Here is a 25,105-nt window from a genome sequence, read left to right on the forward strand (position 1 = left end):
CCATGCAAATTTTGCCATCTGTCCCAACAATGTCTCTTTTCTTTCCTGGTCTAGGATATAATCCAGGCTGACATGTTAGTAGTCATATCTCTTTAGGCTCCTTTAATCAGGACTGGTTCCTCAGTTTTATCTTCAACAGACGGTTCAGGCATTTTATTTTGTAGTGTGTTCTTCATTTGGGGTCCATCCAGTGTTTCCTCATGTTCAGACTCAGGCCATGCTTTCTTGGCAGGAATTACACAAAAATGATGCTAGGCTCTATTTAATGAGTTGTATCAAGAAGTACATGTGTCACCCTGTCATGTCCTTGTAGTATTAACCTCAATCAACTAGAAATTTTTTATTGGCCAGGTTTCTAACCTGTCAAGTCATCAGGTCAGTTTTGTTATTGATAAGTGTTTTATGTACTCTGAGACCCATATATTATTCTTCATCACATCTCTACCTCTGAGCTAAGCATCTGTTGGTAATACCTATCTGAATCTACCACCACTAATGGTGGCTGCCAAATGGTTAGCTTTCTATTTCCATTATACTTTCTATGTTCGTTAGCTGGCATTCTATAAGGAGGAGATTTCTTTTTCTCCCGTCAATTTATTTATATCAATATAGACTCATGGATTCCCGATTTATTACATGAGTTATAATCCATTACTGTCATTTATTTTGTTGCTCAAATTGTTCTAGCACTGCTAATTTGACCCTTCAGGGAGAAGATAATGTTTTAATAATGACTGAAAAGGTAGCTGCTTTGGAAAAAAGCATTTTGATACAGATGTATGAAAATGCTTTCTTTTGTGTGTACGTTCTTCCATTTCTTTTTTTCTTTTTTTCTTTCTTGCTTGCTTACTTGCTTCTTCTTCATCTTCAGCAGCAGCAGCAGAAACAATGAGTGTTACCCATAAAAACCTGTAACTGCATGTTCTAAAATCTTGGAAAGAAACTATTAACATATTTAAAAATCTTTCTAATTAAACACTTCAGTGAGGTTTGAACTTACTTGTTAAAAATATTTCTATTTGATAAGACATAAGAACTTGATTAGCCAAATTCCAACAAAATCTTTGACTAATTGCTACATAGGTACCAATTGCACATCTTCCATTTGACTGTATTATCTGTATCTTTTTGACAACTTTGAAAACCAAATACTGAAATAATTGAATGTGGAACCAGACTTACGAATAATTCTATAACAAAATGTTAAACCAAGATTTAAAAAATAATGAGACAGATTGTATCACATTGCTTTCACTAAAAATATTACTATTGCTAGTATTTTTAGTTACAGCAAGAAATATTTTTATCATTAATCCTAAATGTCTATTTCTTTTATGCTTTTTATATTTTTATAATGTAATGATTGTATTAATATATGTTTATAAGTTTTAAATCAATAAGTAATATATATATTGAGAGAGATGCTAAAAATGATTTCTGTGGATAAGGTTGCCTAATCATAAACACTTGGAGTCTTATTGATCTAGACTGACATAAGGTAAACATTTAAAGTGAACAGTTTTTAAGATTGCAAGCTGGTGCAGCCACTCTGGAAAACAGTATGGAGGTTCCTCAAAAAATTAAAAATAGAACTACCCTACGACCCAGCAATTGCACTACTAGGCATTTATCCATGGGATACAGGTGTGCTGATTTGATTCGAAGGGACACATGCACCCCATGTTTATAGCAGCACTATCAACAATAGCCAAAGTATGGAAAGAGCCCAAATGTCCATCAATGGATGAATGGATAAAGAAGAAGTGGTATACACACACACACATTCACACATATACAGTGGAGAATTACTCGGCAATCAAAAAGAATGACATCTTGCCATTGGCAACTACGTGGATGGAACTGGAGGTATTATGCTAAGTGAAATTAGAGAAAGACAAAAATCATATGAGTTCACTCATATGAGGACCTTAAGAGACAAAACAGATGAACATAAGGGAAGGGAAACAAAAATAATATAAAAACAGGGAGGGGACAAAACAGAAGAGACTCATACATATGGAAAAGAAACAGAGGGTTACGGGAGGGGTTGTGGGAGGGGGGATGGGCTAAATGGGTAAGGGGCATTAAGGAATCTACTCCTGAAATCATTGTGTCACTATCTGCTAACTACTTCGGATGTAAATTTACAAAAAAATAAAATTCAGTCAGGTGTCACTTTTGAGGGTTAAGCTTCCAGACTCTGTTGTACATACCATTGCATACTTTTTCTAGATTGGCATTTACCATGATGTAATTGAGTTATTTATTTACCGTTTGATCTAACTTTTCTGTGTACTTGTAAGTTCTTTGATTTCTGGAGCTGTTTTTTACTGCTAGTGTTCTAGAGCCCAGTTATAGAACCTGGCAGAGTGTTTAGCCAACTTTTTATAGATGTTTACCTAGCCAGAAAAGCCCATCAGCATTTTCACAGAAGTCTCTATGTGCCTCTTTATCTCTCTTAATTTTATTTTTAATTTTTTCCAAGGCCTAGTAACTTAGCAACTATAAAATATTAGCTATTAGCATTAGCTATGTTTTCTTATATAATTTGTATAGTATATACATAAAATTAAAAATACTGAATTTGGACCATAGTATGTGTGCATTTAAAAATTTTCTCACTTAGATTGTTTTTGTGAGCATTAAATATGTTTTGAAAACATGATTTAAGGTTTAGATTAATATTCCATTAGGTTGATGTTCCATAACAACTTGTGTGTCTTTATAATTATAAATAATGCTATGATGAGCATCATTTTGTGTGAATCGGTTTTTGATTTTTTTTCTTTAACTTAGCTTTCTCAAAGTAGATTCAAATAAATTACTGAGTTAAAGAGTATATATACTTTGTAAAGGCTTCTGATTAACTTCTATGTGTGTTTTCAGAAAACTTTTTCCAATTTGTATTTTCAGTATTTGAAGGTGCCCCACCAACACTATTATCATTTTTGAAAATGTTTGCCAATTCAGCAGAAGAATGGTATCCCCTTGTTTTAATTTACATTTCTTTGATAGTGATTTGAATATTTCCCATAAGTTTATAGGACATTCATTCTTCTTCAGCCAATAACCGCATTCAATAGACTTTGAGGAACTACCATAACCTAGTTATCCTTATGCCATTCCTATAAGCAGATTCAGGGAAGGTATTCTGTAGGTCATCTCTGTATCTGGGGTGGCTGAGTGCCTGGCCATATGTACTTAATAAGTGTTTGATGACATTGCAGTAATGTTAGTAGTGTGGGTGGAATGGATATGATTTTGTACCTTATTTGGCTTAGCTGCAGAAAAATCTGGGGGAGGAGGTGAGACTTTTAGCTCTAGAAACCGAGACTGTGGTGGCAGCAGGTGGGTGGGTGTTCCAGGTGGAAGGGACAGTGAAGGAGAAGACATAGAGGTAGGCCGTGAGGAAGCCTTGACAGAAGCTCTTAGGTTGCTAAAGAAAGCTGGAGAAGGAGAGACTTATTTAGTAAGCAGAGATGGAACTGAACAAATAGAATAGAAGGCCTGTGTTTAAATGGAGCGATCCCAGGAGATTCAAGATTGTAGCTGGTCAACCTGAGAGGTGGATCAGCATTTTCTCAGGGAAGAGCTTTAAGACAGAATGAATTCACTGTCTCCCACAAAGTTCTGTTCTGTTCTTGTGACTCTCTCCCTAGCAGAGACTTCCTTCTCAGGCAATTGTTGAAGGCCTGAAAAAGGTATTCCTCTGGGGAAAAATCATGCTCAAGGGGAGCACCCTTGAGGGCCCCATCTCTTAGACTTAGTTGCATCAGGAAAGCATTCTTTCTGTAATTTGAACCTGTAGGATTTTGTTCTGATCACGGCTGCCTATGTTAAACTTTTACTACTTCAATTCTTTACCCTCGTGAAGACTACCAGTTACACCCGTCTCCCTAACCATTACTACTCTAACAATTAAATGAAAGAATGTTTGGAATAATTGATAAGTATAAAAATATGCAATTATACAAAAACATAAAATTATACATGTGTCATGTGAAATTTCCCTCCTACTTCAAACTTCCAGGCCTCAAGTCCCCATCTTCTCCATTTTTTTGTTACCTGTGTCTTGTGAATCAGTCCACAGATAATCTGTGCATTTACAAGCATGTGTGTGTACACATGCATTGTGTATATTACATCATACTTTACCTTTTTATTTTTATTATTTTTTTAAGTTTATTATTTGAGAGAGGGAGAGAGCACAAGTGGGGGAAGCACAGAGAAGAGAGAGCTAACAGCGCAGACCCTGACTCGGATTGATCACATGAACCGTGAGATCATGACTTGAGCCGAAATCAAGAGTCCAACGCTTAACCAACCCAGGTGCTTCTAAAGCACTCTCTCCCCAACGTGGGACATGAACTTGTGATCCCGAGATCAAGAGTCTCATGCCCTACCGACTGAGCCTGCCAGGCATCCCACTAAAGCCTTTATGAAGGAGGTTCTGCCCTTTTCATGCCCCATTACTGGGTCAGGAGTGAGGCTTAGTTTTCTCTGGCTCTCGTTGCCACTTCCAGGCCATTACCAGATCTTCACATAACCTATTCTCACAGTCACCTTCCTTGTTGTAATTAGGTCCCAACTGTTCACTAATTCCTCATTCAGTGAAAACTTTATTACCTACTTTATAGTTCTCCTTTTGATCTCAACTACTGCCATCATCATCATCACCACTGCCACACTTACTGGATGCTACTATTACTATAAGTATTTTACATGCATCATCCAAATGAATCCCTTACAATACTTTTACAAACCAGTCTTATGTTATTTGGCCCATTTTATAGATTAATAAACTGAGGTTTTAGAAAGATAGAAACTTGTTCAGGGTCACTTAGCTGATAAGAGGACTGCATTCAAATCTAGATCTAGTTAACTCTAGAGCCTAGCTTTTTTAACACTTTTTCCACCATATTACCACCATAATCTTAGAACTCTGTTTTCCAGAGCATGGAAAACTCTCTTCCACAGGACTCCAGTTTCTGGAACTGTTAATAGGTTCTCTATTATGTGATAGAATTCCATGGTCAAAGAAATTTGGGAAATAAATTTGGTTCCAGTAGAGTGTAACACCAACAGATAGCTCCTCTTAAAGAGGAGAATATAATATGCACAACGTCACTGCAAGCTTTTTTGACCATGAAACTCTGTTCTGGAGAGGCATCCTGCAGGACTCATTTTCCAAGGAATACATTTGGAGAAACTCTGCTTCATTTGATTTCATTATCATTTCATTAAAACTGCATTTGTGAGGGTCATCAGTGAGCTCATAGCTACCTGATTTAGTGATTGCTTTCAAACCTTAATGGACCTCTCTGCAGTATTTGATACACTGAACACTCCTTTGTGTTTTGACATTTAAGAAACCATCCCCAATGCCATTCTTCTCTGATCTCTCTTAAGTTTCCCTTTTCTGATTTCTCTCTTTGCTCATTCTTTTTTTTTTTTTTTAATTTTTTTTTTTTCAATGTTTGTTTATTTTTGGGACAGAGAGAGACAGAGCATGAATGGGGGAGGGGCAGAGAGAGAGGGAGACACAGAATCGGAAACAGGCTCCAGGCTCTGAGCCATCAGCCCAGAGCCCGACGCGGGGCTCAAACTCACAGACCGTGAGATCGTGACCTGGGTGAAGTCGGACGCTTAACCGACTGCGCCACCCAGGCGCCCCATCTCTTTGCTCATTCTTAAATGTTGGTCTTCCTGGGGTTCTTTCCTCAATCCTCTTTTCATATAACTCCCTTACGTTCTTTATATGAAATCTTATTATGTCAGTTACTACTTATATGTGGATTGTTCTCCTGTCTGTCTAGCCCAGATCTCTTCCCTGAACTCTAGATCCATATTTCTAACTACTTATATACTCAGTTGTCCCATCAGCATCTAAAATTCAACATATTTAGCCAAAAGACATCATCTCTCAAAACTTTGTGTCCTGTATTTTGTTCCCATGTTCCCCAAACCAACCTTGAACCCACTAAATGTGATTGGGCTCTTGAAAAGTAAGGGAAAGCTAAGCCATCTCTTCGATAATGTAGAAGAATTAGGAGCAGGAGTTTCACTTACCTTTAAAGGGAGGGAAGGAGGAGCTCCTGGGTGGCTCAATTGGTTAAGCATCTGACTCTTGGATTTTGGCTCAGGTCGTGAATTTGAGCCCTGCATCGGGCTCTGTGCTGATAGCATGGAGTTTGCTTTTGATTCTCTCTCTCCCCTTTTCTCTGCCCTTCTCCCTGCTCACACGCTCTCTCTCTCTCTTTCTCAAAATAAAGAAACCTAAATAAGTAAAGGGAGGGAGGGAAGGATAAGATAGCTGTCTTGTGCACATAGTAGATACTCCATAAATATCTGTTGACAGGATGAATGCAAAGGATGTAGGTAGGAAAGCTAGTTTTTTTTTCATTCTGGGTACTTGTTTTGTGGAGAGGAATGAGAAGGCTAATTCCCAAATTTCATCTTTCTAGCCATCTTTCTGTGACTATGGCTCCTTCCTCTCCTCACACAAAACTTGCTTTTGTCTCCCCTCACTGCTCTAAGGTGAAATAGAGACAAATAGACTATGCTTTGTGTGTTCTTCCAGCCTTTTCATCCAGCCCTACTTCTACACAGTTTTCCCTTAGTGGACTGAAAAAGGAAAAGGAATCCTGTTTCTATTTTTTTTTAAGTAACAAATATCTTTTTATTGAGATATAATTCATTTAACATTATAACTTACCATTTTAAAGTGTATAATTCAGTGTTTTTAGTATATTTACTAGGTTGTACAGCTATCACCACCATCTAATTTGAGAACATTTCTATCACTGCAAAGGAAATGCCATCCCCATTAATAAGTCACTCCTCATTCCCTGCTTTGCTCTAGCCTCTGGCAACCACTAATATACTTTCTGTCTCTATGGATTTGTGTGTTCTGGACATTTCGTATAAATGAAATCATATAATATGTGGCCTCTTGTATCTGGCTTCTTTCACTTAACATAATGTTTTTAAGGTTCATCTGTGTTGCAGCATCTGCCATTACTTTGTTCCTTTATATGGCTGAATAATAATCCATTCTGTGGATATATCACATTTTGTTTATTCACTCATCTGTTGTTGGATGTTTGGATTGCTTTCACCTTTTGGCTGATATAAATAATGCCACTGTGAACATTCATGTATAATTTTTTGTGTGGACATATATTTTCAGTTCTCTTGGGTATATACATACAAAGGGAATTGCTGGATCATATGGCAACTTTATGTTTAACCTTTTGAGAAATTGTCAAACTGTTTTCCAAACAAGTTGCACCATATTACATTCCCATAAACAATGTATGAGGGTACCAATTTCTTCACATCCTTGTCAATGCTTGTTAATCTGTCTTTTTGTTATAGCCATCCTAGTGGATGTGAAGTGGTATCTCATTGTGATTTTGATTCCCATTTCCTTAGTGACTAAGGATGTTAAGCATCTTCTCTCATGCTTATTGGCCATTTGTACATCTTCTTTGAAGAAATGTCTATTCAAATCCTCTGCGTTTTTACATTGGGTTGTCTTTTGTTGTTGAGTTGTAAGAGTTCTTAATATATTCTGGGTTAAAGTCCTGTATCAACTAGATGATTTGCAAATATTTTCTCCCAGCCCTGTTCCTTTTAAATTTCTTTGGACTTCTCATGAATTTGCCACTTTCTGCCTTAATTGTTCCCTAACCTGCAACCTTTCTTTCCCCTCTTTGTTTTGCACATGTATGGAGAAATTGGCAACATCACCTGAGCCTCTGAAACAATAAGAAACTGTTATTTTTACAGGGTGTAGAAGTAGCATGCCCAGTTGGTCAGTAGCAAAAGCATGTTCTTGAGCTGCTGTTTTTTCCTACAGCCTGTCTCAGTCCCTCTTTTCTGTTCCTCTAATACATACACAATCTCGCTCAGTCCTTGAGATTCAACTGCTTTGGTAAAAAGTAAAATCTTAGGTAGAAAGAAATCCCAAAGATGAAGCTGAGTGGGTGATAATAGGGGCATCCATAAGAAATTAAAATTTAAATATTCTTTTACACATTGAACACAGGCCCTCTACCTTTCCCACCCCATTTGCACTGAACAGAGCAGGAATACCTAGAAAGGATACACATGGTTCTCCTGCCCATGTTCTCCATGTCTGTTAGGAAGCAGGCCAGAGCAGAGAGGGAAGCTGAGACTGGCCTAGTTCTGTTTCTCTAAAGCTACCAGCTGGTATGTTTCTTATATTTCATTCCAAAGGCTCCCTATGAAGGAAAACACCAGGGTACCTGGCTTCTGATTCTGGATCGTCTCCTTTCTTCCTCTGCCTTTTAAATCCCTAATACCACCAAAAGCCTGATTTCACCTTTTCTTCCTGTTATGAGCTGAATTGTGCCCCGCTTCCTCAGGTTGGAATCTTTTTTTTTTTTTTTAATGTTTATTTGTTTTTTTTTGTGTGTGTGTGAGAGAGAGAGGGAGAGGGAGAGGGAGAGCGTGAGCGGGGTAAGGGCAAAGGGAGAGGGAGACACAAAAACTTGAAGTGGGCTCCAGGCTCTGCTCTATCAGCACAGAACCCTATGCAGGGCTTGAACCCATGAACCACGAGATCATGACCTGAGCCGAAATCGGACGCTTAACAAACTGAGCCACCCAGGTGCCCCACATATGTTGAAATCTTAACACCCAGTATCTCAGAATGTGATTGTATTTGGACATAGAACCTTTAAAGAGGTAATTATGGTAAATTGAAGTCATATGGATGGAGCCATATCCAGTCTGACTGATATTCTTATAAAAAGAGATTAGGACTCAGATGGAAGAGCCTGTGTAGACAAAGATGGCCATCTGAGGCCAAGGAGAAAGGCCTTAGAAGAAACCAACCTCACTGACACCTTGATCTTTGACTTGTAGTCTCCAGTATTGTAAGAAAATAAATTTCTATTTCTTAAACCACCCAGTCTATGGTATTATGTTACGGCAGCCCTAGCAAACTAATACTCCTTCAAGGTAGAAGGGGAAAGAAGGTGACACAGAAGGTTCTGTGTTTGTCACATGTAAGTGACAATTCTGTGTTTCCTGAGGTCTAGTTGGTGGGAAATGTATTCGCCAGGCTGGTATATGGAGATCCTGTTTGTGATATCCAGTGTCTTTTGTATCTGTTTAATGTTATCCCTCTTACTGATAAAATGTAGGGCTAAACTGGAAATAGAAAGAACTAGATCCTTGAAGTAGCTCAATCTTAAAATCTGAGAGAACCTGAGTAAATCACTTTTCTGTTTTCTATTTCTCAGTCTCCTGAGCTGTAAAATTAAGGATGACTGTCCTCTCTTACAGAGTTTTGGTGAGGTCAGAGAAAAATGTGTTTTTGAGTGTAAAGCTCTAGAAACAATTGCTTGAGAGTCACCAGGAGGCCTCCTCTTACCAGAACTTTTGGTTTTCAGGGCTCTCTCCTGACCTTCCTAGCCTAGGCCTGAGTGACCTGCCAGAGGTGTTGCTGCCCATAGCTGGAGCCTTTGCTACTGAGTGGGAACACAAGTGAAACTGTGTCTGTGGCTAAAGCAGCAAGGTGCCATTGCCACAGGATTTCAGGTTTTTATAGGGATCTAGACTCCTTGGTGGCACGGGGTTCCTGGGATAACTATATGGATCACTCAGAGGAAGCTATTTACCTAGTGCACTGGTGCTTCTTTGGAGCCCCAGAGGAAGAAGTTAGTTGAATGCCTTACCCTAGGAGTCTAGGGGAGGAGTACAAAGGCTGTCATGGGCACTGGTGGGAACATTTTCCTGAGAGCTGCTTTTGTGTGCTTGTCAGGAGACACACTTAATGTTTCTCAGGTCTCCCCCCTCCCCCCATTCCCCCCTCCTGTTTCCTGTGAAATGTTCTGGACATGTTTATGGCCTGGATCTGGATGTTTATCAGTGGTCGGTCTTCTGTAAATCTTAGATTTGGTTCTAGGCGGTGTCTGAACCTTGTGAATTATAAGATGTCACATCTGTGCCTGGGCTTTGGGGCAGCTTGTTTGAAGGGATGGAATTTGGTTTCTGAGGTACATATCAAAACATCTCTGAGGAATGCCATGATACCATTGACTTGCCTAGAGTCAGAGGAGAGTATCAGACACCGGTAGCAGGCTTAGCTCCACCTGGCAGTATTTTCTGGGCATACTGTCAGTAAAGAGAGGTACTGTACTTAATAAACTCTTATGATACCTCTGTATAAAATTAGAAATTACTTGTTTTCAAATAAACAAAGCTTATCTTCTTGCTTTCTATTACTTTTGCTGACTCTTCCTGCTTGTTTACTCATCCAGCCAATGGAACATTTGATACTGGCTAGGAATGAATTCTTCCTCTGTGAGAGAAAATCCTGTTGCCAAAGTTCTCCAAAAGGAAGCAACTGATAAAATGATGCCATTTTAATTTTTTTTTTTTAATGTTTATTTTTGAGAGGGAGAGACAGAGAGCATGAGTGAGGGAGAGGCAGAGTGAGAGGGAGACACAGAATCCAAAGCAAGCTCCAGGCTCTGAGCTGTCAGTGGAGCTCGAACTCACAGACTGCGAGATCATGACCAGAGCCAAAGTCGGATTCTTAACCAACTGAGCCACCCGGGTGCACCCAAATCATCCCATTTTAAATCAAGCCAACTGATAAGTGGTACCACTTTTTTATCATTTAGGAGCTTATAGGCCGGAAGGGAGATAGAAATAATTACATTAAATATTTACATTTTCCCCCAGATACTTTCCTTGGTCTTTAATGTCATTTTTCTCTGCAGCATTCCAATGTGTGTTTTGAAACAACCTATTTGTAACTTCCTCTTTCCCTGGCTTCTGTTATCCTGGATTCTCCCATTCTCTTCCTTTCTTTCTTAGCTTGCCTATCTCCTTTCCTACCTGTCTCTTTCTACAGTTTTCCCCTCAGGCTTTTTTCCCTCATCTCAAATCTGCCTCTGCTCAACCTCTAATCCAGAATCCTTAACTGAGCAACTACTATATGGCCAATTCTGTGCTTGATCCCGGCTTTTGTGCTAGGCAGCCAGTTGACTTCCAGCTAGCCTTTCTAAGCAAATAATTCCCAAATCTGTATTTCTAACCCTCCTTTTTTCTTTAGGTTCTATCCTTCATGTCTAGTTATCTAATAGTTATTTTCACCATAACTTCCTAATGTTCGAAACTTCCCTCCTGGACCCGTTCCTGTTCTTTGTTCTCTGTATTAAAATCACCATCATTTTGCTAGTCACCCACTCAAAATCACGGTGTCATTCTTCCTTCTCTCTTGCCTCCCACATTGGATCATTTGCCAGACCTTGCTCTTTTTTCTCTCTGTGATTCCTTTTACAAGTCTCTTCTCTGTTCCCTTTTGTGTTCAGATCTTCTTTATTGCTTAGTGTACAGTATTAGTTTTCTGAAGGTTTCGTTCTTTTATTTGTCTTAGGATACATTGTGTATACCACTGCCAGCATTGTCTTCCTGAAACAGAGCACTACTCATGGCTCCACTTATACTCAGGGCTCAACTTACATGTCACATCCTTTGAAGCCTTCCTCAAAGTCCCCAGGTAGTTAGGTACTCATTTTTCTATAACATTTCATATACAGTCAATTTTGGTGGTTATCATATTATCCTGGAAATGTGTGAGCATTTGACCCCAAGATTATGTATTTCTGAAAAGAGTATATACTATATGCTTCTTTATATATTAAGTTCAGAAACAGATCAAAGTCATCTATAGTGTCAGACTGTAGGATAGTGATTACCTAGGTGGGGAGGGTGTTGGTAGTGACTAGACATAGGCACAAGGGAACTTCTGGAATTCCATTGATGTTCTGTTCTTGATTGGGATTCTGTTTACATTGACATACTTTTGATTTGTGCACTGTATGTTATATTCAATAAGAAGTTTAAATAAAAGCTAGATAAAAATAGCCTGGGGAAGCTTGGGTGGCCCAGTCAGTTAAGCAACCAACTCTTGATTTCAGCTCAGGTCGTGACCTCATGGTTCGTGCATTTAAGCCCTGTGTAGGGCTCTGCACTAACAGTGCGGAGCCTACTTAGGATTCTCTCTCTCTCCCTCTCTCTCTGCCCCTCCCCCTCTCTCTCTCTCTCTCTCTCTCTCTCTCTCTCTCTCTCTCTCAAAAATAAATAAATATTTAAAAAATATATAATGGAAATACAGATTAGGGACCATTTATTTATTTTAAGATTTTATTTTTAAGTAATCTCCTCATCCAACATGGGGCTCAAACTCACAACTCCAAGGTCAAGAGTCACATGCTCCACTGACTGAGCCAGCCAGGCACTACCAGAATAGGGACTATTTAACTTTATTTCTCTAATGCCTGGCACCCAGCAAGCTCTTAACATATATCTGAGAATGAATGAGTGAATGAATGAAGGTTTCTCAAAGAAAGAAAGAAAAGAAAGGGGGAGGGAGGGAAGAAGAAAAGAAAGAGGGAGGGAAGAAGGAAGGAAGATTAATTTTTTCTCTCACTTGTAGTTAAGTTATAGTCTCAGCTTCTTAGCCTGACATCTGTAACAACTCATGACTTACTTCAACCGATTTTTCTAACTTTTTTTTTTTAACCCAGAGGCCATATTGTACAGTTGGAAGATACTGGGCCTTGGAATCAGCCAGAGCCAGAGTTTGAAATAGGGCTCTACTACTTACTACCTATGTAACTTGAGGCTTAGACAAGTCACCTAGCCTCTTACAAACTTAGTTTCCTCATTTCTGAATTGGATATCATTTCCTCAGCAGATGGATATGGATTAAATAAGATAATGCATATAAAGCAGGGCCTGGCATGTTTTTAGTATTCACTAAATGTTATTTCCTTTACTTTCCAACAACGTATCTTCCTTTTTCTCCTTTTCATATCTTTGCTCATCTTGTATCTCTGCCCTAATGCCTTTTCTTCTGTTCAATTTCCACATATCCAAATATTATTCATCCTTTAGGATCAAGCTCAGATATCACCTCTTTCACGGAGCCTTTCCTAATTCCTATCCAAATCAGCACCTTGAAAGCTGGTAATATTTTCCTCTCTAAAATTCTCCTACAATTTATATGTGTCTTTTATGATAAATATTAGTCACTCACTCTAACCTTTAAAGAGTTGCTGAAGGCTGCCCTCTCCAGGCCCAAAGAATAGGCACTTTAATTGGACTATAATGCTGGAGGCAGAAGCTCTGCCAATTGAAATAAACTGGGGTTATGAAAAGGCAGGTTGAGAAAACTGCTTTGGACCTTTGATATTACATATATTCTCCTCTTGCACTAGAAATTCATATGTCTAGTCAAGGATGTGACCGGAGCAAGGGGTCAAGTTGCAAACTGCTTGACCTGTATTTTGAATTGGTCTTCAGTTAAAGATGTCTTTATAGCCCAGCCTGGCTTATCAAGGGAGGAGGCCATATAGGAGTTTGAGTCTGAAGTCTTAGGAATTAAGAATAGATATTAAAAAAAAAAAAAAAGAATAGATATTCAACTGGAGTATCTTCTCTGCCTAATATGTCTTGGGGGCCTACTACATGTAGGTAGAAAACAGTTCAAAGATTTAGAGATCCTGTTCCTGGCCACTTATTTTCTTGTTACTTCTGCTTTCTACTTGTATTTTCAATATCCATATATATGCTTTAACTCCTTTGTTAGATTGCACATGAGGTCAGGAACTGAATACAATTCCTAGCGTAGTTTCTGATACTTAATAGACACTCAGAAAAGTTTTGTGGAACTGTTGCTTAAAAGTATGAAGCGATATTACCAGACAATATAAGTAATTGGTTGCAAAAGAAATGAGGGACAACAAAAAATGGAGGGAGCAAACCCTTTGAGTTAGGGTGCTCAGAGAAGTCAGATGAATTCCCAGAGGGTACCGAGTCAGGAATATGTTGTTAAGTATCAGGAAATGTCCAAGAAATAAAATAATAGAAGCTTAGAAAGATGGAAATCAAGGGATAACTTGCTTTCTGTTTATGAACATGCCATTAAAGAAATCATGGCTCCTTGTAAGTGGCATTCTTTCTGTAAACAATGCAGTGAGATTTACCACCATTCCAAAACAGACACATTCTGAAGTACTGTCATAGTATATAAAATAAGACTTCCTGAAGCCAAAGAGTAGAGGTAAATTATAGTAAATAATTTTCCCTAATTCCTTGGGCTTGTACTTCTCTTTGCTGGTTGTCATCTTTAAGCATGCTAGGGAAATGTGTTTATTTGGTCCGTACCTGAGAACATTTGGACATAAATAGACAAAGATGACAAGTTAGGAAGGGCATTCTAGATGCTCTTGGAGCATCCTGGAGCATTTCTTGTGACAGGTGAGATAAAAACTGTTGACTGGTTTCTCCCTAAAACACTCTTTCCTGTTTGCTTTTGTGATATCTTTCTCTCCAAGTCTTTTTCTTCTATCTGACAGCTTCATCTTTGTTTCCTTTATAGCATTTCTGCTCATCTGCTTGCCCCTTAAAACTTGGTGATTCCTAGGGCTCTGTTTTCCACCTCATTCTCTATCCTAGATAATCTCACTCATTTCTTAACCTGTAAACTGATGGATCCCAAATTGCTATCTCTACCTCAGTCTTCTTTCATGAGTTCCATACTCACATATCCAGCTGCCTATGGATCTTATTATGGCAGAATTTTCCAGACACCACATACAGTATGTTCAAACTGTACTGATTGTCTTTTCTTTCTTCTCCACCTCATCTCCTGTATATCCTTTCAGTAAATGGCACTACCAGTCAACCAAGCACAAAATCTAATACTCTTCTTCCTTAGAATATGTAATATGGATATAACAATGCTCATGCTATAACATTTCCTCTATTAGGTTATGAACTCCCTAAGAGCAAAGATTGTATCTTTTCATCATGCCTGGTACAACACCTAGGTACTTAATAGGCATTTATTATTTAAAAATTTTTTTGGTAGCATTGTATTAGTAATTCTTAAAGGTACTGTATTTGTTTGCTAGGGCTGCCATAACAAAGTACCACAGACTGGGTGGCTTAAACAACAGAAATATAGGGGCCCCTGGGTGGCGCAGTCAGTTAAGCGTCCGACTTCAGTCAGGTCATGATCTTGCGGTCCGTGAGTTCGAGCCCCGCGTCAGGCTCTGGGCTGATGGCTCAGAGCCTGGAGCCTATTTCCGATTCTCTGTCTCCCTCTCTCTCTGCCCCTCCCCCATTCATGCTCTGTCTCTCCCTGTCCCAAAAATAAATAAACGTTGAAAAAAAAATTAAAAAAAAAAACAACAGAAATATATTGTTGTATAGCTCTAGATGCTAGAAGTCCAAGATCAAGGTGTCAGCAGGGTTAATTCCTTCTAAGGGCTATAAAAGGTATTCCTCTAAAAAATTGTCAAAAATTGATTGGGAGTAGGGGGGGTGGTTCTAAAGGAAGGTAGACTAGGGAGGATGAATATTTTGCAATAACTCAAATGAGAAGTGGTGAAGCCCAAACTAAAGGTTGTAGAGAAGGGGACAGATTTTATAGATAGGAAGGTAAAATAGATTAGACTTAGTGACATGTGAGGGGAGCAAAGGGTTTTGCAGGGGATTCTGTTACTGGATGGAAAGTTAGAATAGAGAGGTTTTAAGGTCTTGTGTGTGAGCAGGGAAGTCATCTCCATGTGTGGTTGGTTGGTATGGATGAGCTACAGTATAGGGCTCCAATACCAGCACCACCAACAGGGTTTCCCTCTGCATTCCTTGCTTTCTTGGTTAAGTCTCATTCTCTCTCTTGCCTCATCCAGTTGAATACTTTCTTTTCTCCCCACCATGCTTCCATTGTCAGAGATCCTTAAGAGATTTGTCTCTCTTAAGTCTTCTCTTCCCCTTTGAACGTTAGCTATCTTCCTATAACTCAGTGCTTCATACCAGATATTTTTGAATATACGGAGAACCCTATAGGAAAAACCCTCCTCTTTTAGGTCTCTTCATTGATTCTCAAGACACTTGAGATTCATATGCTAACCAGGAACATATTTTGAAAAGCTTCTGGAAACAGGGTCTTACACCAAGAGAATTCTCCAGATTTGGGTTTACTCTAGGTATATTTCAGAACAAAACACAAAGAACTGAAGGAGATATTTGATAAATATTAAGCCAGTTAGAATATAGTCTCCTTATAGTACAAAGGGTTTCTTTCTTTCTTTCTTTCTTTCTTTCTTTCTTTCTTTCTTTCTTTCTTTCTTTCTTTCTTTCTTTCTTTCTTTCTTTCTTTCTTTCTTTCTTTCTTTCTTTCTTTCTTTCTTTCTTTCTTTCTTTCTTTCTTTCTTTCTTTCTTTCTTTCTCTTTCTTTCATGTTTGCTTATTAGAGACAGAGAGAGAGAGGGAGTGCACACAAGTGGGGGGAGGGGCAGAGGGAGAGAGAGAATCCCAAACAGGCTCCATGCTGTCAGTGCAGAGCCTGACACACGACTTAATCCCACAAACTATGAGATCATGACCTCAGCAGAAATCAAGAGTTGGACACTTAACCAATTGAACCACCCAGGTGCCCTCAAAGGGTTCATTTCCCCATGAAATTTCAAATTTTGGATTCCCATTAGAGAATCCTCCACATGTGGCCCCTTGGCTTCCTTGGGGTAAAGAAATTGAGGCAGGGCCATTGTACTTTGTGGATTGGACTGGGACATATATAAGCAGATACTAGTTCCGGAGTAGCCTTAGTTCTAAATCTGGGAGCTATGACTTTTGAACAGGTTTATGTGAGAGGGCTGTAGACTACTACATAGTAGTCTACTACATAGACTACTTTGATTATGAGTATTTACTTATTGATTGATTGAGAGAGAGAGAGAGAGAGAGAGAGAGAGAGAGAGAGAGAGAGAGAAAGCAAGCAGGGGAAGGGTGGAGAGAGAATCTTAAGCAGGCTCCGTGTTGTCAGTGCAGAGCCTGAAGTGGGGCTTGATCCCAGGAACCATGAGATGATGACCTGAGCTGAAATCAAGAGTTGGAAGCTTGACCGACTGAGCCACCCAGGTGCCCCTGATTATGAGTCTTTAATCATTAGTCCTTGAATGGAAATGGGGCCACAGCCTTTGTAGGTAAAGGCTAAAAACCTGTTTAGCCTAGCAGTACTGAGTTTATCCCTGTTCATGTTTAAGGTTTTGCTAATCAGGATGGTGCTTGACCTGATTGTAGGACTGAAATTTGTCAGCAATTTGTGACTCCTTAGGCCTGCCTTGCAGCTTGTCAGGTCTCATTTAGTCTGTGTAGCAGCTATGTCTTAGCACATCAGTAAAGTCAGCACATATCTGCCAGGCTCATAACTCCCCTTGGGTGGCATATTCCTGAGGGAAGGAGGAGATTCACCTCCCATTGCCCATAATTCTCTGCTTCATGCAATCACTCAGTAGTTTATGGAGGGCATAATTGTACAGGGGTTAAAAAAAAGACTTTTCTCAGCCACCAGAACAAACCATTTTCCTCATGAAACGTATCCTACTTGTGTGACCCATGTCAGCCTCTCATGTTGCTTCTGGCTTTACTTGGTGGTAGAGAAGGAAAGGAATCACAGACTTACTCTGATGTAAGTTAGATTTTGGCTCCACCTATCCTTTGTATCCTCATATGTGATTGTCAGCATTGAGAGACAAGGTAGGTACCTGCTGGTCTGACCCAGCCATTCTCTGGCAATGACACCTGAAAGGGCAGGCCAGGTTTGGAGCAGGCACATTCTTTGCTTTTGGACCAGTTGTATCGGCCTGAGGGAGACTTAGACTGGTTTGTACGAGAGTGGAGAATTGTGGTTGGTGAGCCCCTCCTCCAGTGTCCCTGTGACTCCACTCAGATGCTTTAACCGAGGATGAATTTTGTGTGCCAGGTGGTCTTCTGACTAACCCACCCATTTGGTTCCCCTTTAGAGCTCCTGCAGCTCTGAACCTTCCCACAACTCTGCGTGAGTGTCAGTGTCTCATGTTGAATTTCCATCTTGACTCATCTATCTCTAGGCGAAGATCCCTGCAAAGATTTAAATTGGGAACCAGACCTTGAGAATGTCTGTTCAGAGCATTTCACAGCTTCTGGATAAATGCCTTTTCCTTCTTAACCCAATCTGTTTCTCCAATTCTGCCCAGCTAGGTCTTGAAAAGCCCTGCTTTGAGGAAGCTTCCCAACTGAGGTGGGTGCTTGTGCTATTTCTTACCTCTGAAAAGCACCTCCATCCTTTTAGCCTGCCTAGGACTCCCAAGAGCCAGATCCACTGTAACAAAGGACTGCATCGTTGCTTACACGGCTCAGGAAACAGAAATTGTGTGTCTATCCTAAAAGGCTAGACCACAGAGGAGATCTCTCCTTTGGTCATATGATGTCTGGCAGTCTGTGGGCCCTCTGTGGGCCCTGTTGAATAGTAGAAGAGGGAGCCTGCTTTTTTACCCAGAATGTGCACGGACAGCTATTTACCACTTACTCTCTGTGTTTTTGGTGAAACATGGGAAGTTGGAAAGATACAAAAGTAATTTATGGTCAAAGCCACATAAGCTGTCTTGTGAAGTTTGAAGACCATGAACTAGAGATTGCAAATTTGTTGTGCCTCATGTCATAAACACATCTTCTCCTGTTTGAGCCTTTATTTTTCTGGAAAACTCAAGCTGCTTAGAATATGGGCTGAATGTGTTTGACTAGGCAGATGGACAAGAGAGGGTCGCATTAGCCTCAGGTATAACATCTAGAAACCTCAGCCAGGTCTTGGAGCCACTGGTGGATGAGTCAGGAAGAAGTAGGTTCATTAGGCAGTGTACTAGCTCTGAAGATCATTTCTAGTCTTGAGAGTTTGAGTTTCTTAGAATAGGAATTCCAGCCCCAAACCTGATAATGACAGCCACTTCTCCGGGCTCTTTGAGTGGGAGGGAATTCTGATTTAATCAGTCTTCCCTATATTTCTTGTTTTAAACCCTTTACCTCTTCTGGCTGAAATATGGGAAGCTCCTCTAAATTGGCTGTGACTTCCACTGAAATTTGACACTTTTCAAATGATTTTTTTCTGTATTTAGATGTGGTTATAGTTGCACTGTCAGTCCTTATCTTTTCTGTCACCCAGCCAGCTCCCGACTGGGTTAGGAGGTATTTGTTCTGCTGTTAGTGTTGGCTGCATAATGAGGTGGATGGTTAAGAAATGGGTTGTTTAGCATCTTTTGGAATCTAAATTTTCTTCCTGGGTTGAGGGGGAAGCAATGTTATTGGAAGAAGGCAGTAGGGAGGCAAATGTTGGCTCTGGAATCAACACTTTCTCCTCAGGATCTTGGATAAGCCAAGGAAATCATTCCTCCTTTAAAAGCTTATGTTATCTACCATATAGGGCTGCCTGTTCCACAGTGACAGTTTTTAGGGTGGCCCCCATAGCCTGACTGCCTAATTCTTGGCTATCAGGGCCATGTTTTACTGTAGATTGTCATGAAGAATGTTGCAGGGCAGCAGAAGTAGCAAGATATGAGAGCTTGGTTTGGACATGCTGACTGAATCAAACTTGTCCACCTTCTGCTGGCCTAAGGAAGAGAAGGGCTTTCTCTCATTAGATCAGGCTCAGAGGAGGTAGAATAGGAATGGCTTCACTGGATTGTTACTGGTAATTGGAGCTCTGTATTGAGAAGAATTCTGAGATTCTTTGGACTCAAACAGTGTTTTTGCTGTCCTGTGGGTACAGAGTGGAAAGGGGTATTATATATTTGATGTATTTGGCATTTTAAGCTCCAGGGCTTCAGGGGTCCCTGGCTTATGTTTGGCATTATGTTGCAATGAACAACTTGAGTGCTCTTTGAAGATAAGGGCATTCAATTTCCTGATGAGTCCTAAGTAGAATTGTTGAGTTATTAGGAATTAGGGCCATGTGAGAGCCACCTGACTAGCAAGTCTCCATGGAGATGGGGCTGCCATTGGCAAAGAGGGGCTGGGAGATTTGGGATCATGAAACCGGAGCCTTGAATCATAAACAGCTTTTGGTTAATGTGATTACACTTGAGGCTATCCTAATTCAGGATCCCCAAACAATCTGTGGTCCAGACTTCTGCAATAGAGGGTTTATGTTAGCCCACCCAGGTTCCCTTACATCTCTCTAATCATTGCCTTGGCACAGCCTAAGGGACTTCTTGTTTTCCAGTTGGTTCTTTTGCTGTGGCTGTTCAGGAAGAACTGGACTAGGTATCTACTCTGAGAACATAGTGCTATTTGATGCTAACTGCACGTGGGCACTTCACCTGTTTTCCAGCTTCACCAAATGCAGATAGCAGATAATATAGATACAAAAACAAAAATGAAACAATCAACTAAAAAAAAAAAAACCTAGCGTTTGTTTCAGTAGAAGGCATGATTGCCTTTGTATTGTGCTCTGGTAATTTCTTGCTGTGTTCTGTCTTCTGAGACTGGGAGCTCTTCAAAGTATAGATTGCTGGTCTTAAGTCTCTTTATATCCTATAGCCCAGACTTGAGAGAGGTGGATAGGCAGGGGAGAAGAAGGGAGGGGGGAGAAGAACAAGAGGAAGAAATGGGGGAGGGGAGAGAGTAAGATCTATATTTAGCAAGAGGGAGAGACACTCACCAAGGGTGTGTGAGTGAGCTTGCTGGCGAGGTTTGTGTGTGCGTGAGTGTTCTGGGAAAGGGGGTGTGTGCGCCAGGAACGTGTGAGGAGAGCTGGTGCCCTATGGGAGGTTGCAGGCAGGAAGCAGCTGGAGAGGAGGAGGAGCAGCAGCAGGAGCAGTAGCTGCCCTGCTTTCCGTCTCAGTCTCAAAGCCCGGAATCGATTGGGTTAGAATTCCACATCCAGTTGAAGTTTGGCTGCTATTGCCTTCAGCAGGCTGGTCATCAGAGTCCCCCTCAGCAGAGGTGTGGACCAGATTGGATTTCTAGATTTGTAGCCAGCGAGACTCCTGCCCAGCCTTTCACTGAGGGGATTTCTCTGCTGGGCATTGTTCCTATCATCAACTTTGCACCATGGAGCCAGCCAGCTGGTGCAACTGAGAATAATAGCTCCCTGGCTCTGTTTGTCTGTTGGGCAAGCAGCCATGCTGTGGCTTAGAAAGTTCATCCTGTGGCTTCTCTGTCAAACCAGGGAGTGCTCCTGAATGGATTTCCTCTTAAAGACGGCACTTGTATTCTAAAACTTGAGAATTTGTGGTTTTAATGGTTTTTTTTTTCCTTTTCATTTCTTTAACTCTTACTTTGGTTGCAGCAGCAAGGTAAGTGGTATCGAGTATATGACTGACTGAATGACAAGCAGGGACAAAAGCAAAGCATTTGTGGGTGGAATACAGAGGAGCTACATTAATTACATAACTGCTGGAGCCAACTTGCTGGTGGGGGTCATTAGAATGAGTGAAAAATGGCATACTCAGCCCTGAGGGTAGAATCTTCACGTGCATGTGTTTATATGCTGATAATCTGACTATCTGTTTTTCCTTGGTACTCTTACACTCCTGTATGTATGTAAATAACTTAGCCAGCCCTCTGAATGTGTGCATATTTGTATACAAATAATCTGTTTCCACCTCTTGATATGTCCATGTTTATAAATAACCTGATCATTCCTTCCTGTGTGTACATAATAGAAACTCATTCATTCCTTTTAAATGCTTATACACAAGCCATATCTTCCTCCATGTGCCTATATCTGTATCTATATATAGATAGATATATAATCTCCTCTTTTATTTCGTGTGTGTGTGTGTGTGTGTGTGTGTGTGTGTGTGTGTGTGTGTGTTTACTCAGGTAACTTTCCTCTTCTGGTATATGCCTGTGTATATTAAGAAACCCTTCTATTTTTCCATTGTGTGAGTGTGTTTATACTGTTCTTCTGTCTGATGTATTAATTCTTCCCTCTCATGTGCATATTGCCATATAGACAGAAAAGTCATCCTGAGTTTCCTCAATCTTGAGTGTGTATACACATGCATAATAATCTGTCCATTTTCATCATGCATGTATGGTAAAAATAGCACTAACTATAGAATGTAGACCCCTTTTTAAATCTTAGGTCTCCTCAGTGACCTTGGTCAAGTTATTTAGCGTCTCTGAGCTTCATTTTTCTCATTTATGAAATCAGAATGATCTTCCTTCCTGCCTCATAGGGTTCTGATGATAAAATATGTCATGATAAAATAGGAATCATGTAAACTATAAGATTCTAAACAAATATAATTTTACTATTGTTACATTTCCCTCTAGTGTGAGTTGTATAGGATAGTTTATCTTTGACTCAGCAGCATTGAGATTATGCTTTTGTCTGTGAGAAGTCTCTAAGTCTTCCCTGTAAAGGGTAGCTTCTATTGAAGTAATTAGGTTTCACCTGTAGTTTTGCCCAAAGTATTGGAAAGAAGCTACATATTGCTACAAGGGATCTAGAAAGGGTCAGATTGAAAGAGAGAAAAGGTCTCATCCTCTGCAGTTTAGGGCCTTAATACTTTGTTCTTTGTAGCCTTGAGGATTGAACGTGTCATAAAATGGAAATATGCTACCTCCAGCTAGGATCAAACTGAGCAGGTGAAAAAATGAATGAAAGAACAGAGCATTCTGCTGCCCCTGGGATGGCAGCCTGTAATGAACATCTGCTGCCAGGTTTTGAAGGCTCTCCATAGTGTCCCCCATCCCAGCCTTCTAGACCTGTGTGTCCCATATGGTAGCCACTGGCTATATGTGGTAGTTGAGTACTTGTCTTGGCAGACAGGCTACTCTCAATTGAGATGTGCTGTAAATGTAAGATATGTAACAATATGAGGATTCAGCATGAAAGAAAGAATGCAAATATATGATGAATATTTTTTGTATTGAATGCATGTTGAAATGATAGGATAATGAATTATATAAAATATATTAAAGTAAATTTTACTTTTTTTATTTTACTTTAATGTGGCTACTAGAAATTTTTAAATTACATATGTGGCTCACATTATATTTCTATTGGACACTGCTGCTCTAGACCTATCATTAGCACAAGGATCAGGGCACCTCTTCCAGCTGGAAGAACAAATGGAAGCCTCATGATAGCAACTATGGGAATGACAAGGAACCATGGCACAGCCTCTTCCTACTAGTCTCATATCCTAGAGAGATACAGACTAATTACCAGCCTCTAGCAGAGGCTGGGGCTGCCACTACCCTCTTTATTTGAATGAGACTCCAGAAAAATTTAAGTATATTTAGGGAGAAGTTTCCAACTTAGTTTTTACAATAAAAAGGGGTGATAAGCCATCAGTCTAAAAATAAACCTAGAACTGGAAGGCAGCATATTGTGAGGGAAACAAAAGTGGACTAGAAATTAGGAGACTTGTATTCTAATGCAGCTCTGCCATCACTCGTTTAGCCTTTCCGTGGCACTGACTTCCCACTGTGTCAGGTCATATGCTTGGGATAGTAGTGCCCTGTGCCAGGCATTGGGAGATCAAAAACAAAGCACAGCTTCCATTGTAATGGAATTCACATCCACTGTGAGTCCTCAAGCAAGAACCTCCCATTCAGGGGGCTGCCAAAGTAAAACAGATGAACAAAAGCAAGGGTATCATTTTGGGTGAAGGGTTTAAACTTGGGTAATAGAACTTTTAAGAACCTAGAATAGCTGTCCTGCCTAAAAGACTTTCACATTTAAAATTTAGGAAAACACTGTGATAGCTAAACAAAACTACTCCATAGGCTAGATCACAATGTAGTATGAGATTCCAGGCCTAGTACTGTGTAAGAGTTTCTTTCAAATCTAAACTTCTCTGATTTGGTGTTCTGATTCCTTTTATTCAATGGCAAGATTTAATTTGTTTTGAGCACCCTATGTGCCAGGCACTGTTCTAGGTGCTGTGAGCAAAACAGTTCTATAGCAGTGAGCCGAACAGTCTCTACTCACATTCCAGAATAAAGAGGTAGGGGAAAGAGACACATAATAAACAAGCAAACAAACATATGATGTATCGGGTAGGTAGTAATAAGTTCTCTGAAGAAGCTACAGCAGAGTAAGGAGATAGAGAATGTGGGTTTTTTTGTGGGGAGGGGTAGTTTTTAGAGGCTAGACATGCCTGCTCACATGCCTTCTTCAGTCTATTCATGAGAACCTTGAAGTAGTATGGAAAAAAGTATGATGATGCTTAAGAAAAAAACGTTGTGACGTTTTTTAAAGGCTGTAAGGCAGACTACATTGGGGTATTGCAGTAAGGGAGAGAGATTGAACCCAACTCTGAATACAAGGAAGACTGAGAATTTATAGCTAAGGAACAGGGTGAGGGTCAGTGAATGGAAAATTACTAAGAGGAAACATCAAGGATAAGGGGAAGTCTGGCTAAACTGACTTAACAGGAGTTTTGCTGGAGGCACACCAAGGTCAGATATCAAAGGTGAAGAATTTTCACTAAACTGACCCAGCAGGATTCTTGCTAAAAGTGGACTGAACAAACAGAGCTGAAGGTCAGGGACCTTGTCAGAAAGAGGACTCAGAGCAACCTGACTCAGGTTTGGTCAAAGGAGAGAGTCTTTGTCATGAGTATCTGATTCTGGGTGCATATGTATTTGCTTTATGGTTGGTTATATTCCTTGGTATAGTAAACCTTGGTACTGCTGAAAGGGAGCGCTGGGCAGGGCAAGAATACCCAGCTCTCCTGACTGGCATTCATTCTTCATTTTGAGGTCTTGATATTACAACCCTTTGAAGGCTGCATCCTCCCTTATGGTACTGTATGTTACCAGAGGTTCTGTCTCCTCTCTTGTATACAATGTTTGAGGTTTTCTTTCTTTTACCGTGTCCAGCTTCTGGCCTATAAATGGAGTTCCTCCTAATGCTGATGAGGAAGGATGGCCTGTCCTAGGAACTATAGTACCTAGGACCTTGTGATGCATTTAATCTAGGGCATTTTTTATTCCCTTTGGCTAATCTCACTTTTCATACTACGTGACCCTGATCACTTTCTCTGACAGGAATCTTTGTAAGCATTGATGCTTTCCCAAAGATTAACATCTTAAAAGTACCCAAACCTGTTGTAGCCCTAGAAATCCATTCCTGCCACCATATTAGCCATGCAACATAATTGGTAAATGGCCCAGGAACTGATCTGACCTCTATAGAAGGGAGGTGGGAGGTGCTGTCAGAGTTCTTAGCTCTCTGCCTTCTGGGCTTGTTTCACACAAAGTGAGAGGCTGCTTGATACAT

At 40.1% G+C, this 25,105-nt stretch overlaps 1 protein-coding gene across 14 annotated transcripts in view; it reads left to right on the forward strand.

The window, feature by feature from the left end:
* The window catches only part of UNC13B (unc-13 homolog B), a 258,065-nt gene that overhangs the window by 174,379 nt on the left and 58,581 nt on the right, over nt 1-25,105 (forward strand). The gene's annotated exons all lie outside the window — the stretch shown is intronic.

This window comes from Puma concolor, chromosome D4, assembly GCF_028749965.1.
Source record: "Puma concolor isolate L17-30 chromosome D4, mPumCon1.1.hap2, whole genome shotgun sequence".
Taxonomy (NCBI): Eukaryota; Metazoa; Chordata; class Mammalia; order Carnivora; family Felidae; genus Puma; species Puma concolor.